Source organism: Artemia sp. Qi Xiang Cuo, chromosome 1, assembly GCF_049724085.1.
Source record: "Artemia sp. Qi Xiang Cuo chromosome 1, ASM4972408v1, whole genome shotgun sequence".
Lineage (NCBI taxonomy): Eukaryota > Metazoa > Arthropoda > Branchiopoda > Anostraca > Artemiidae > Artemia > Artemia sp. Qi Xiang Cuo.
The window spans coordinates 89,886,067-89,898,340 of record NC_142794.1 but is presented as its reverse complement, the minus strand read 5'-3'; the positions used below and the strand labels follow the sequence as shown (position 1 = coordinate 89,898,340).

At 37.2% G+C, this 12,274-nt stretch overlaps 1 protein-coding gene across 2 annotated transcripts in view; it reads left to right on the top strand.

Moving 5' to 3' along the window:
* Positions 1-9,998: 9,998 nt before the first annotated feature.
* Positions 9,999-12,274, top strand: part of pins (G-protein-signaling modulator pins) — a 67,175-nt gene continuing 64,899 nt past the window's right edge. For both annotated transcript variants that reach the window (XM_089096768.1, XM_089096758.1), the window contains exon 1: positions 9,999-10,140. The gene's annotated coding sequence lies outside the window, so the exon portion shown is untranslated. The remainder of the gene's footprint in view (positions 10,141-12,274) is intronic.

The window sequence follows — 12,274 nt, the reverse complement described above, 5'->3', positions numbered from 1 at the left end:
ATGCGAAACATGGTCGGTAAAACTACAGCATGAGAATACGCTGAAGGTGTTTGAGCATACCTGTCTGCGAAGAATTCTCAGAATACAGCTGCGTGACCGTATCTCCAGCACGGATCTACGTCGAATGTGCAATATTCAGAGAGATGTTGCGCTCACTATTAAAGAACGCCGTTTGAAATGGTTGGGCCATGTTTTACGGAAGCCGCCAGAATACTTGCCTCACCAAATACTTCTAGTCGAGCCTATTAGCTCCTGGAAGAGACGCCAAGGAGGACAGAGGAAAAACTGGTGGAACCTGGCCAAATCAGACCTTGAACCTATCGGGGGATTCAGAAAGTTCGGGCACAGATGGTCAACTCAGTGGCTTACTTTTGCAGAGCAGCTGGCAGAAGATCGCTCAACATGATCCAAGAAGGTCTCCAAGATCATCGATGCCGGGCAAGTGGAAACGCCTGATTCCCGCCACAAGTACAAGTACAAGTAAGTACAAGTACTAATAACCATATATGACATAATGAGTGACGTTACGCAAAAATTAAAAACAAAATTATTTTATTTTAGTTTTCAGTTCACAATCGCTAAGGTTATAAACTGCATAAATGTTTATGGTATCTGAGCATATATTTTAATCTTTTAATTTAAACTAAAAAAATACCTGAAAATTTTAAAATTAACTTTATTTTTTTTAGGTTTCTGATACTTGATACGAGATTTAAATACAAGTGTTTAATAAAACTCAACTCCATTAAAAAATTATTTATTGTAATGGTTTCACAATTAAGAAAAAGGAAACTTAACGATAAGAAAAGATATCTAAGTCGAGCTAAACAGCTTGTTGGCAAAAGCAAAGAGAAGTACGAGAAAAACAAGAACGTTCTAAAATTGATAACATATACAGGACCGAATACTAGCTCATAGTAACTAAAATATTAATTCATATTAATGGTACTATACGTAAGCTACAAGTTATAAAAAGGCTCCATCGAGATTTGAGATCAGGTCACAGGATTAAAAGACTTAAGTGTTAACCGTTACACCATGAAACTTTTATATAGTAAAGCATTCTAACAGTAGGTGATGTCATTTTTTATTTTGTTATTCATTCGTTTTAAACGCAAAGGCAGTGTAGTCGGTAAAGCAAGTCCGTTTCCAAATGGGTTTTGGGGTTTGATCCCCCCCCAGGAATGTTTGTCCAACTCGTAAAAACGTAATGAAATGCATATAAATAAATTTTTGATTCGGGTTCTGAAGTTTTTTTTATATTTAAAAGAATATATTCAAAGAGCGAAGGACATTTATGAAAAAACACGGTTAGCTTGTAATACAGCTGTCCTGATCTGTTTGGGAGTGGACCGGAATATTCAAGGACTTGCAGATATATATAATAACTGGAAAAAACTGGAAACATTAATATATGACTGTCAACTAGACAGATATCCTGGATTAAAAATTTGGGGTCTTTAAGTGAAGTGGATATTGCTTGTAAAATTATGGCTAATGTAAGGCTGTTTATTGTTTCGCACGTTTGACTCAGCAAGATGTTTTCACATCATTCCTTTAAAAATGAAAAGATTAAGGGGGAGGGGGGGCTCAAAAATTGGTCCAGAAGACACGAACATTCAAGAAACTTAAACATAAAAAATACTTTGTTCTTGTATTTCTTCCCCCCTCGTATTCTTGAAAAAAAAATCATTTTGACCACTGTCTTCTGGAAATGTGTTTACATTTGTTCTGGTGTTGTAACGGCACATCTACAGGTGTACTATTTGTTCCTGTGTACAGTAACCGTGGTTTGTTCTTTACTCGGTTTCATCTATATCCACTGAAAGTAGCTTAGGCCCCATTTATCATAAACGCTATCGATCCTTTATTTTTTATTAATTTAAAAAAAAAATTCCACAAAATAAGTTTTTCAAAGAAAAGTAAAGAACTCTATTAAACAAAAAATGAACAAAAATAAAATAAAATAATCTAGCAAGCATGAAACTAACACAAATCAGCATCGATAAATAAGTGGAACCCAAAACGAACAGAAATTACAATAAATAACCAAGTCAAACTCAAAACGAGGAGATATTAACATAAGTTGGGCGCAAAACCCCAATGCCTTCCCAAGGCCAGAACAAAATTTCCATTTTACTGAAAAAATACAAATGAATGTGCATTGTCAGTTTAATATACATATACTGATATTTAGTAATCAAAATATTGATTATACTTGATTTATTAAAGTTATAAAAACATTTATATTTTTTCAGTAAAGTGCAAATTTCTATATAAACCTTATATGCCCCCAGGGCATAACTTACAACCCTTGCACTGAGGGCTCTGAGGGGGTTATCATCCTAAAAGACCTAATATCCAGAACGTTCAACTACGCTGAACAAAATGGATATCTCAAAATTTTGATTGGATGTGTTTTAGAAAATGGTGGGCGTGAGAGGGGCCTTAGTCGGTATCCAATCACTTTCAACTATTCAAAAAGGCCCTACTACTACTACTACTACTAACAACTCATCGCAGCACCAAGCCGCCTGAGGCCAACACAGCTACGCACGCTCCTCCTCCACCCCAATCGATTCAAAGCCTCCCTTTTTAAACCCGCCCAGGAAGTTCCCATTTCCTTTAAATCTTTCTTTATGAAGTCCTCCCACCCCAGGCGGGGACGACCTGCTTTCTGTTTAGCCCTAGATGATTGGCTGATAAGAACAATCTTCGGCAATCTGTCATCCTTCATCCGCACAACATGCCCTAATCACCTCAACCTTTCTTTCACTATAGACCTAGAAAGCTGTATTGAACCACATTTTTCGTATAGCCTATTGTTTAAAATACGGTCAGTCAGCCGGGTACCCAGAACAATCCTTAAGCAATTTCTCTGGAAAACATCTAGCAAATCTTCATCCGCTTTTCGGAGCGTACATGCTTCAGAGCCATATTTGACCACTGTCATCACTGTAGCTTCTAATATTCTAATCTTGGTTTGCAGACTTATCTTCCTATTCTTCCAGACTTTTTTTAACTGTGAAAAAACACCCTGAGCCTTGGCTATTCTATTTTTAACATCTTCACTGCTCCCACCATCTTTACTACTAATACTACCAAGGTAAGTGAAGCTGCCCACCTGATCAATCTTTTCATTACCCAACGTCACCTTTTCATCTTCACTTATTCCTAGCCTTAGTGACTTAGTCTTCCTAACATCCATTTCAAACCAATACTAGCACCCTGAACTCGCAAAACATCTAAAACTTCATTCATTTTACTCTCACTTTCATCTAGGATGCTTAAATCATCAGCATAATCTAAGTCCAGGAGAGTTTTTCTCCCCATTTGATTCCGTGGTCTCCCATTGCCTTTCTTGTGCTCTTTAAGACAAAGTCATCAAAATGATCAATATAAAGGGGGATAGAACACAACCCTGCTTAACTCCTAATTTAATACAGAACCAGCTGCTAACCTCATTTCCTACCTTAACCGCAGAGTGTTATTCTCGTACATAGCACTAGTTACTTTAATGTATTTGTCTGGTATACCATAAAAGGATAAAACCTCTGCTAAAGCTCCTCTATCAACAGAATCGAACGCTCGCTCATAATCTATAAAACTGAGGACCAAAGGCGTTTGAAAACTTAGGTACTTCTCAATTATTAACCCAAGAGTGAAAATTTGGTCAACACATCATCTACCTTTTCTAAAACCGCACTTCTCTTCTCTTAGAACTTTGTCTACGGCATCTCTCAGTCTAAAAAGTATCATATTACTTAGCAATTTGCTACCTACAGAGACCAGACTAATGCCTCGATAATTACCACACTCACTTTTATCACCTTTCTCATTAAGTGGTTTAATTAAGGTTTTCCCAAAATCACTAGGTACTTCCCCTTTTTCCAAAAATCATATCCATAATCTTCAATAACTTATTTCTAACCTCAGAGCCACCATATGTAAGAAACTCATTTACCACCCTATCAGCACCTGGAGCCTTATTATTCTTTAATACTTTTAGTACTGTTGCTAATTCCTCCTCACAAAACAAATCTTCCTTCACATCCAAGGTATCACAAACTTTTTCATTTTCCTCTATATTTTTTCCTGCAACTCTATCTCGGTTAAGCAAGTTCTCAAAATGTTCGGCCCATCTCGCTTTAGCTTTTTCCTTATCGCTAATTGCCACCCCATTCCTATCTTTAACTGGGCCAAGTCTACATTGACTACTCCCTATCAATTTGTTAACATGCCAGTACCATATTTTACTATTATGCTGTCTAGCTGTATCTACTAGATCCTCGGCAATTTTATCCATGGCCTCTACTTCACACCTCCTTAATTCATATTTCAATGCTTTCTCCACTTTCTTTACATTCCTTTTGTTTTCACGCGATCTATCACTCAGATAATTCTTGTACAAGTCCTTTCTCCTTTCAATTAAACTTAAAGCTTTTTCACTAATATTCTTAGCTGCAGTTCTAGCTTTCTTCCCTAACACACCATCAGCAACTTCACAAATTATTTTTCTAAAATTATTCCAACCATCTTCCACATTATCAAATTTTAAACTCTCAAGTTTAGTATCCAACTGTTCCTGGAAAGTTTCTCTCAAATTCTCATCCTGGAGTCTACCAACATCATAACTTCCCGGGAGGTAGTTACCCTTCCGATATTTCAGCTTTAAATTGACCCTTGACACTACTAGATGGTGATCTTTACTTTTAACATCAATAACAGCACTCCTATATACCCTAGTATCTTGTATTGATCCTGCCAGTCTTCGGTTTACTATAACATAATCAATAAGGTTTGCTGTCTTACCATCATGTTAATACCATGTTAACTTATGAGCAATTTTATGACCAAACACCGTATTGGTTATAACTAGATTGTTATACCTACAAAATTGCAGAAGTCTGTATCCATTACTGTTTTCTTTTCCTACACCAAATTTACCTAAGCTGGGATACCATCTATCCCTATTTCTACCAACCTGGGTGTTAAAATCTCCGAGTAATAACATCATATTTCTACCTGGGGCCCTGTCTATTTGGTCCTGTAACTAAGTAAAATTCATCTGAGTCCCCAGTGTCTCTGTCAGTTGGCTCTACAGGAGTGTATACTACTATAACTGATACCCTGAACTTTCTAGTCATAAAAGGAGCAATTAGTATTCTATTAATAATACCTTCCCAGCCTAAACAAGACTTACCAGCTTCCTTATTCATTATGAGCCCTACTCCCTGTCTATGTACCCCATACTTCCTGCCTGACTAAACAAATTCTATATCACCTAATTTCATGCTTCCTACCCCTGGGATATGAGTTTCTGAAACTCCTAATAAGTCGCGTTCGAATCGTCTGAATTCGTCAGTCAAAATGTCGATACGATTGTCATTTTTTAATGTCGCAACATTCCGAGTTCCAATTTTCATGTTCTTCAAATCATTGAAATTGTTTCGCCTCAGGAAAAGCAATGATCCCGGATACCAGTGCAGGACAGGGATCACACATCTTCTCATTTCTACATTTAAGTGCTTAAGCTAGCTGACAACCGGTCAGCAAGTCATCCCTGGAACCTCCATCAATGGATGCTGTGTGCAATCCTAGACTCATCTTTGTCAAAACATGGTTTTCAGCATTTGGTGATGCTCTTCCATCAACAAGAGTCAAAATCCTGCCCAGACAATCTCAGGCCTATTACCTCCGACTCATTATAAATTCATGCCTACAAATATTATGCTACTATGAGGAGGCAGCCCTTAATAGATAAATTAGCTAGGAAGAGGTATTTCAGCCCAAAGACGCCCATCAAAACATACCAATCCCAGAAGAATTGTCCATTAGTCAGAATCCCGTGCGAATGCTGTGTCGTTTACTAGGCTATAATTTCCTCGAGGGGCGCCACTCCTCAAGTGGGAATAGAGTTGACCGTAAGGTCCCCAGTCTTGCACGTACCCCGAAAAGGTCGAGGGAGCCCTTTGCAGAGGCCGTTGTCCATAGATCTGGATCTTACGCCCTGCCACAGTTGTCCTCCTATAGAGGATCCTCCCGCGATGGTGTCTCTGCATCACCATGCAATTTCCTATTGAATGAGCCCTTTTGAAGTTTCTACGACAACACTTTCAATAAAAACTTTATATGCCCCAGGGCATAACTTACAACCCTTGCCCTGAGGGCTGTGGGGGGAGGTGTTGTCATCCTTACAAACCTAATTTCCAAAATTTTCAACTACGTTGAATAAAATGTCAATCTCAAAATTTTAATTGAATGTGTTTGGGGAAAAGGTGGGCGTGAGAGGGGGGTTAGTTGCTCTCAAATCACTTTCGACTATTAAAAAGGGTATATCCCTTTGAATTTCAAATCGAATGAACCCTTTTTCGAGTTTTTACGACAAAGATTTCAATAAAAAGCTTATATGCCCCCAGGGCATAACTTATAATCCTTGCCCTGAGGGTTGTGGGGGAGTGTCCTCCTCAAAAATATATTCTCTATCTGGAAATCAACTACGATGAACAAAATGGCTATCTCAAAATTTTCACTGGATGTGTTTGGGGGAATGATGGGCGTGGGAGGGGCGCTAGTTACCCTCCAGTCACTTTCGACTATTAAAAATGGCTCTAACCATTTGAATTTCCAATCGAATGAGCTTTTTTTGAAGTTTCTACGACAATACCTTCTTTAAAAACTTTATATGCCCCCAGGGCATAACTTAATACCCTTGCCCTGAGGGCTGTGGGGGGTGTCCTCCTCAAAAACATATTTTTATCTGGAAATCAACTATGCTGAACAAAATGGCTATATCAAAATTTTGATTGGATGTGTTTGGGGAAATGATGGGGGGGGGCTAGTTGCCCTCCAATCACTTTCGACTATTGAAAAGGGCACTAGCCCTTTGAATTTCCAATCCAATGAGCTGTTTTTGAAGTTTTTACGACAACACCTCCTATAAAAACCATATATACCCCCAGGGCATAACTTAAAACCCTTGCCCTGAGGGTTGTGGAGGAGTGTCCTCCTCAAAAACTATTTTCTATCCGGAAATAAACTACGCTGAACAAAATGGTTATCTCAAAATTTTGATTGGATGTGTTTTGGGGAATGATGGGCGTGGGGGCCGGTTAGTTGCCCTCCAATCACTTTCGACTATTAAAAAGGGTACTAGCCCTTCGAATTTCCAATCGAATGAGTCTGCTTTGAAGTTTTTACGACAACGCCTTCTATAAAAACCTTATATACCCCCAGGGCATAACTTAAAACCCTTGCCCTGAGGGTTTTAGGGGAGTGCCCTTCTCAAAACATATTTTCTATCTGGAAATCAACTACGCTGAACAAAATGGCTATCTCAAAATTTTGATTGGATGTGTTTGGGGGACTGATGTTCGCTCGGGGGGGGGGGGTCTATTTGCCCTCCAAACACTTTCGATTATTAAAAATAGCATTAGAAATCTCAATTTCCTATTGAATGAGCCCCTTTTGAAGTTTCTACGACGACCCCTTCCATATGAACTGCCCAGCTCTAAAGGAAATAAATAATAAATAGTACATTGTGCCAACATCGTTCTTATATGCCCTGAGGGTATATGTTAAAACCCTTGCCCCGAGGGTTGTGGGGGAGTGTCCTTCTCAAAAACATATTTTCTATCAGGAAATGAACTACGCTGACAAAATGTCTATCTCAAAATTTTGATTGGATGTGTTTGGGGAAATGATGGGTGTGGGGGGGGGCTAGTTGCCCTCCAATCATTTTCAGCCATTAAAAAGGGCACTAGCCCTTTTAATTTCCAATCGAATGAACCTTTTTTTTGAAGTTTCTACAACAACGCCTTCTATAAAAACCTTATATGCACCCAGGGCATAACTTAAAATCCATGCCCTGAGGGTTGTGGGGGAGTATCCTCCTCAAAAACATATTTTCTATCTAGAAATCAACTACACTGAACAAAATGGCTATCTCAAAATTTTGATTAGATGTGTTTGGGGGAATGATGGACGTTGGGGGGGGGGGCTACTTGCCCTCCAATAACTTTTGACTATTAAAAAGGGCACTAGAACTCTAAATTTCCAATTGAATGAGCCCCTTTTGAAGTTTCTACGACTACCCCTTCCTTATAAAGTGCCCTGCTCTAAAGGAAAAAGTAATACATATTACATTGTGCCAACATCGTTCTTATATTCCCTCAGGGCATAACTTAAAACCGTTGTCCCGGGGGTTTTGGTGGAGTGTCCTCCTCAAAAACATATTTTCTATCTGGAAATCAACTACGCTGAACAAAATGGCTATCCCAAAATTTTGATTGGATGTGTTGGGGGGAATTATGGGCGTAGGGGGGGGGCTAGTTGCCCTCCAATCACTTTCCACTTTTAAAAGGGGCACTAGCCACTCCAATTTCCAATCGAATGAGTCCTTTTCAAAGTTTCTTTGACAACTCCTTCGATACAAAGTGCCCGACTGAAGAAGAAGAAAAAAAACACTGTGCCCACATCGTTCTTTACTTAGGCAGCGCTAGCGTGCTGCCTATGATTATGAACTATTTCGACCCTTAAATTTATTTAAAATGTTCAGGAATTATTCTAGTTTCAGTTGACAAATAATATTTTTTGTTAAAACCCAAAAACTGCTGCATTTTACATAGCTATGTCTACATGCTTTTTATAATGGTGAAAATCCTATTTTGATTTTCGTATGCAGAAAGATGCTAGTAACATTTACTCCAACAGATTTATAGAAAAATATGTTTTTCGTAAATAGTTCTTTGTAAAAATATTGCTTTTTTTTTTGTTAAATAAAAAAGTATGTAGATGTGACAAATTCCTGATGTAGTAAAAAAAGCCACTACAGTATTACAGAAAAATGCAGTATTTCGTAGCAAAATTATTAAAAGAAAAATTTTAATTACAAATGGTTTTTAAACCCCATCAATATTCCTTAAAATGAGCCATTATAAAACTCTCTATAATGCTCCAGTGCCAAGCTATCTGAGGAAAAAAAAATATATATATAGTATATGCAGAATATACTGGTTGCAGCTACTTTTCGTGATTTTCAAGCCAATATGTTTCCCTTGTTGTTCAATCCAAGAAACGGTAAGTTTCCTATATAGGGGTTTCGAACAAAGCGGTTCTAACAGTATACTTCTGGTTTTGATCTGACTAGTTTTAGGATTTATGGGTTATTATATTTCTTAGTATTGGACGTGATCGTTTCTGGCTAGGTTGCTGGCTTCCACTACAACCCGGATGGGACGTGATCGCCTCTTGCTAAATTGCAAGCTACCACTACATACCTGGAAAATCCCTAATTACAAACAGGAAAAAGCCTACGGCTTTTTATTAGTTTCAATACTAAGAGAAAAAACTTATTATTAATAATTACTATGGGCTTGAGTTCTTTCTTTACTATAATTTGATCAGTGACATTGCTTAATTGCTGTTAGTAAGCGGGCCTGAAGATTGATACTATTCTTTTATTGTAGCCAGTCATTCAGTGACAGAGTGAGCGCCACAAAAAATCGCTCCTAGACCGGGACAGCCCATATTATGCCCGTTTTTTAGCACTAAGATCTTACATCTTTTTGCATAGATTATCGTTTTTTAACTCATCTTTGTTCTAAGATCTTACAGCTCACTGATGTTAGCAAAAAGTGTCAAGACCGCCACTGTTCTGCAATATAGAACAATGATGAGAGAACTTTGATGATCTACTCATCATTGCTCTTAGACCGCTGATCACAGCAGAATGATGAAAGACGTTTGCACAAAAACGACCAAAGATGTAAGATCTTCGTTATCTGGCAAAAGATGTAAGATCTTAGCACATTGATGAGTGAAAAAAACGGCCCTATTATATAGTTCTTAATTGTTCCTATATTTTGCATTTGGCATGGATACCAGAACTTTAGCATTGTCGCACGGCGAGGGCCAAAATCACATTTTTTTCGGCTCTCGTTGGTACACGGTGACCAAGTACTAATGTGCAATCATGGTTTATATATGGCATGTAATTTAAAATTTTAAGTTGGTCAGAAGTTGCATGAGTGCCAACAACTGCAATTCTACAATTGTAACTTGCATGTGCAAAGTTTAAAACAACCAGAAAACCAGATTAAAACAATCAAAAGGAGCATTGGTTTTCTTTGAAAACCAGAAGTTAGTCACTATGATTACCATAGGCTAGCCTAGTAGGCTATCAAATTTGCCAGTTGTGAATTGCCTAATTTGAAAATAAAGTGAAGCTAAGATAATAGGTCAGGCCAAATAAGGTAGTAAATGTGGCTTAGGTTAGTTTTAGGTGAGAAAGCATACATGAAATAAAAAGTAAAAATATATTTTTTAGACTAGATTCTCTTTGTAATACTCCTCCCAAGCATTGGATTAAGCCTGAATAGTACTAAAGACTGCTGTCACAAAGGCTGAAGTAAAATCTGACCTGCCCTCTGAAGAAAATCTATTATAAAGAAGTTTTCCCTTTAGCTTATATTATGCAGTGAGCTTGAATTTATGCAGCAAGAATTAAGCAAGTTATGAATCAGATTATCATGTTTTACTGCATTTTCTTGATGTGGTAAAATTCTACTTTAGCTACTTTTGGCTATCTTGGAAAGAGGTCAGGTTAGGAAAATGAAATTTTCAGGAATGAGTCTATAGGCTAAAGTATGGGTAAAATTCTACTTTAGCTACTTTTTGCTATCTTGGAAAGGGGTTAGGTTAGGAAAATGAAACTTCCAGGTATGGGTCTACAGGCTAAAGTATGGGTAAATTTTTACCAAATTGTATTAATGACTTACAAATAAAGTAAACATACCACTTGCTGCCTTTTTTTATGCTCTCTCCAAACATAATAATCATTTTTGTCAAGAATGAGTTTTATCCCCACCCCTATTTATACCAATTCAGGGTATATATTTGCACATTAGGGGAGTGGGGGAAAGTTTAAACTTATTTCTTATTTACATAACAAATAATATTTACCTCCACCCCCCTCTAGTGTAAATATAAACCATGAATTGGCAGAAATGGGGGTGGGGGTAAAATTCATTTCTGACAAAAATAATTATTTTATTTTGAAAGAGCATGAAAGAAGGCACCATGTATTATGTTTGCTTTATTCATAAGTCAATAATATGATTTGGTAGAAATTTAGGTAAAGCCAAATCATATTATTGACCTATGAATAAAGTGAATATACCACTCAATGCATTTTTTATGCTCTTTCCAAACATAATAATCATTTTTGTTGGAAATAAATTTGACCACCTGGAAAGAGCATAAAAAAGGCATTGAGTGGCATATTAACTTTATTTTTAAGTCAATAATATGATTTGGTAAACATTTACCAAAGTATGTCCTGGGAAGGTATTTTGAAGTACCTACCTTCACTCCTTATCTCTAGAGGGTCCTGAAATTTGCCTACATCACAGGTGTATACCTATTGAAATTTTGACAAAACAATATTTTACCTTGATTTTCAGTTATCAGTTTCTTTTTCTCTGGCTTTAGTTCTGAAAATGCCATTCCTGTTATTTGAAAAGAATTTTAAGCCATATCAATGTTTTTTTTCAAAGTTTAGGAAATGTATTTAGCCTACATATCTTTACAACCATATAAATTGGGATTGAGCAAAGTTGTAAAGCTAAATACAATTTTGTTGTACCTTCTTTAAGCAGACAATCTATTTTGCAAGGTTTCACTTTTATAACACACAGATTTCTAAAGGTCATCTAAGGTCAGGACCCTCTAGAGGGAGAAGCAGTAAAGGTGGGTACTTCAAAATACCTTCTCATGACATTTTAGCCTGTAGAACCATCCCTGAAAGTTTCATTTTCCTAACCTAACCCCTATCCAAGATAGCCAAAAGTAGCTAAAGTAGAATTTTACCCCAGCTGCTTGTTTGTTCAAAATTTCAGTAGGTACCTGTCGTGTAGGCAAATTTCAGGACCCTCTAGAGAGAGAAAGAGTGGAGGTAGGTACTTCAAAATACCTTCCTGGGACATACTTTAGCCTGTAGACACTTCCCTGGAAGTTTCCTTTTCCTAACTAACCCCTTTCCTAGATAGCCAAAAGTATCTAAAGTAGAATTTTACCAAAGCAATTATTGTAGTATGAAAGAGCATAAAAAAAGGCATCAAATGATGTTTTCACTTTCATCCTAGCTAAATTATAATGCCACTTAGAAATTTACCTATGCTTTTTGTATTTCCATTAAGAAAAAGAAAGAATGCCCCTTGACCCTTAATTTTGAAAAACATCTTTTTGGTAAATTTGGAGTTATTTCCTTTAACCT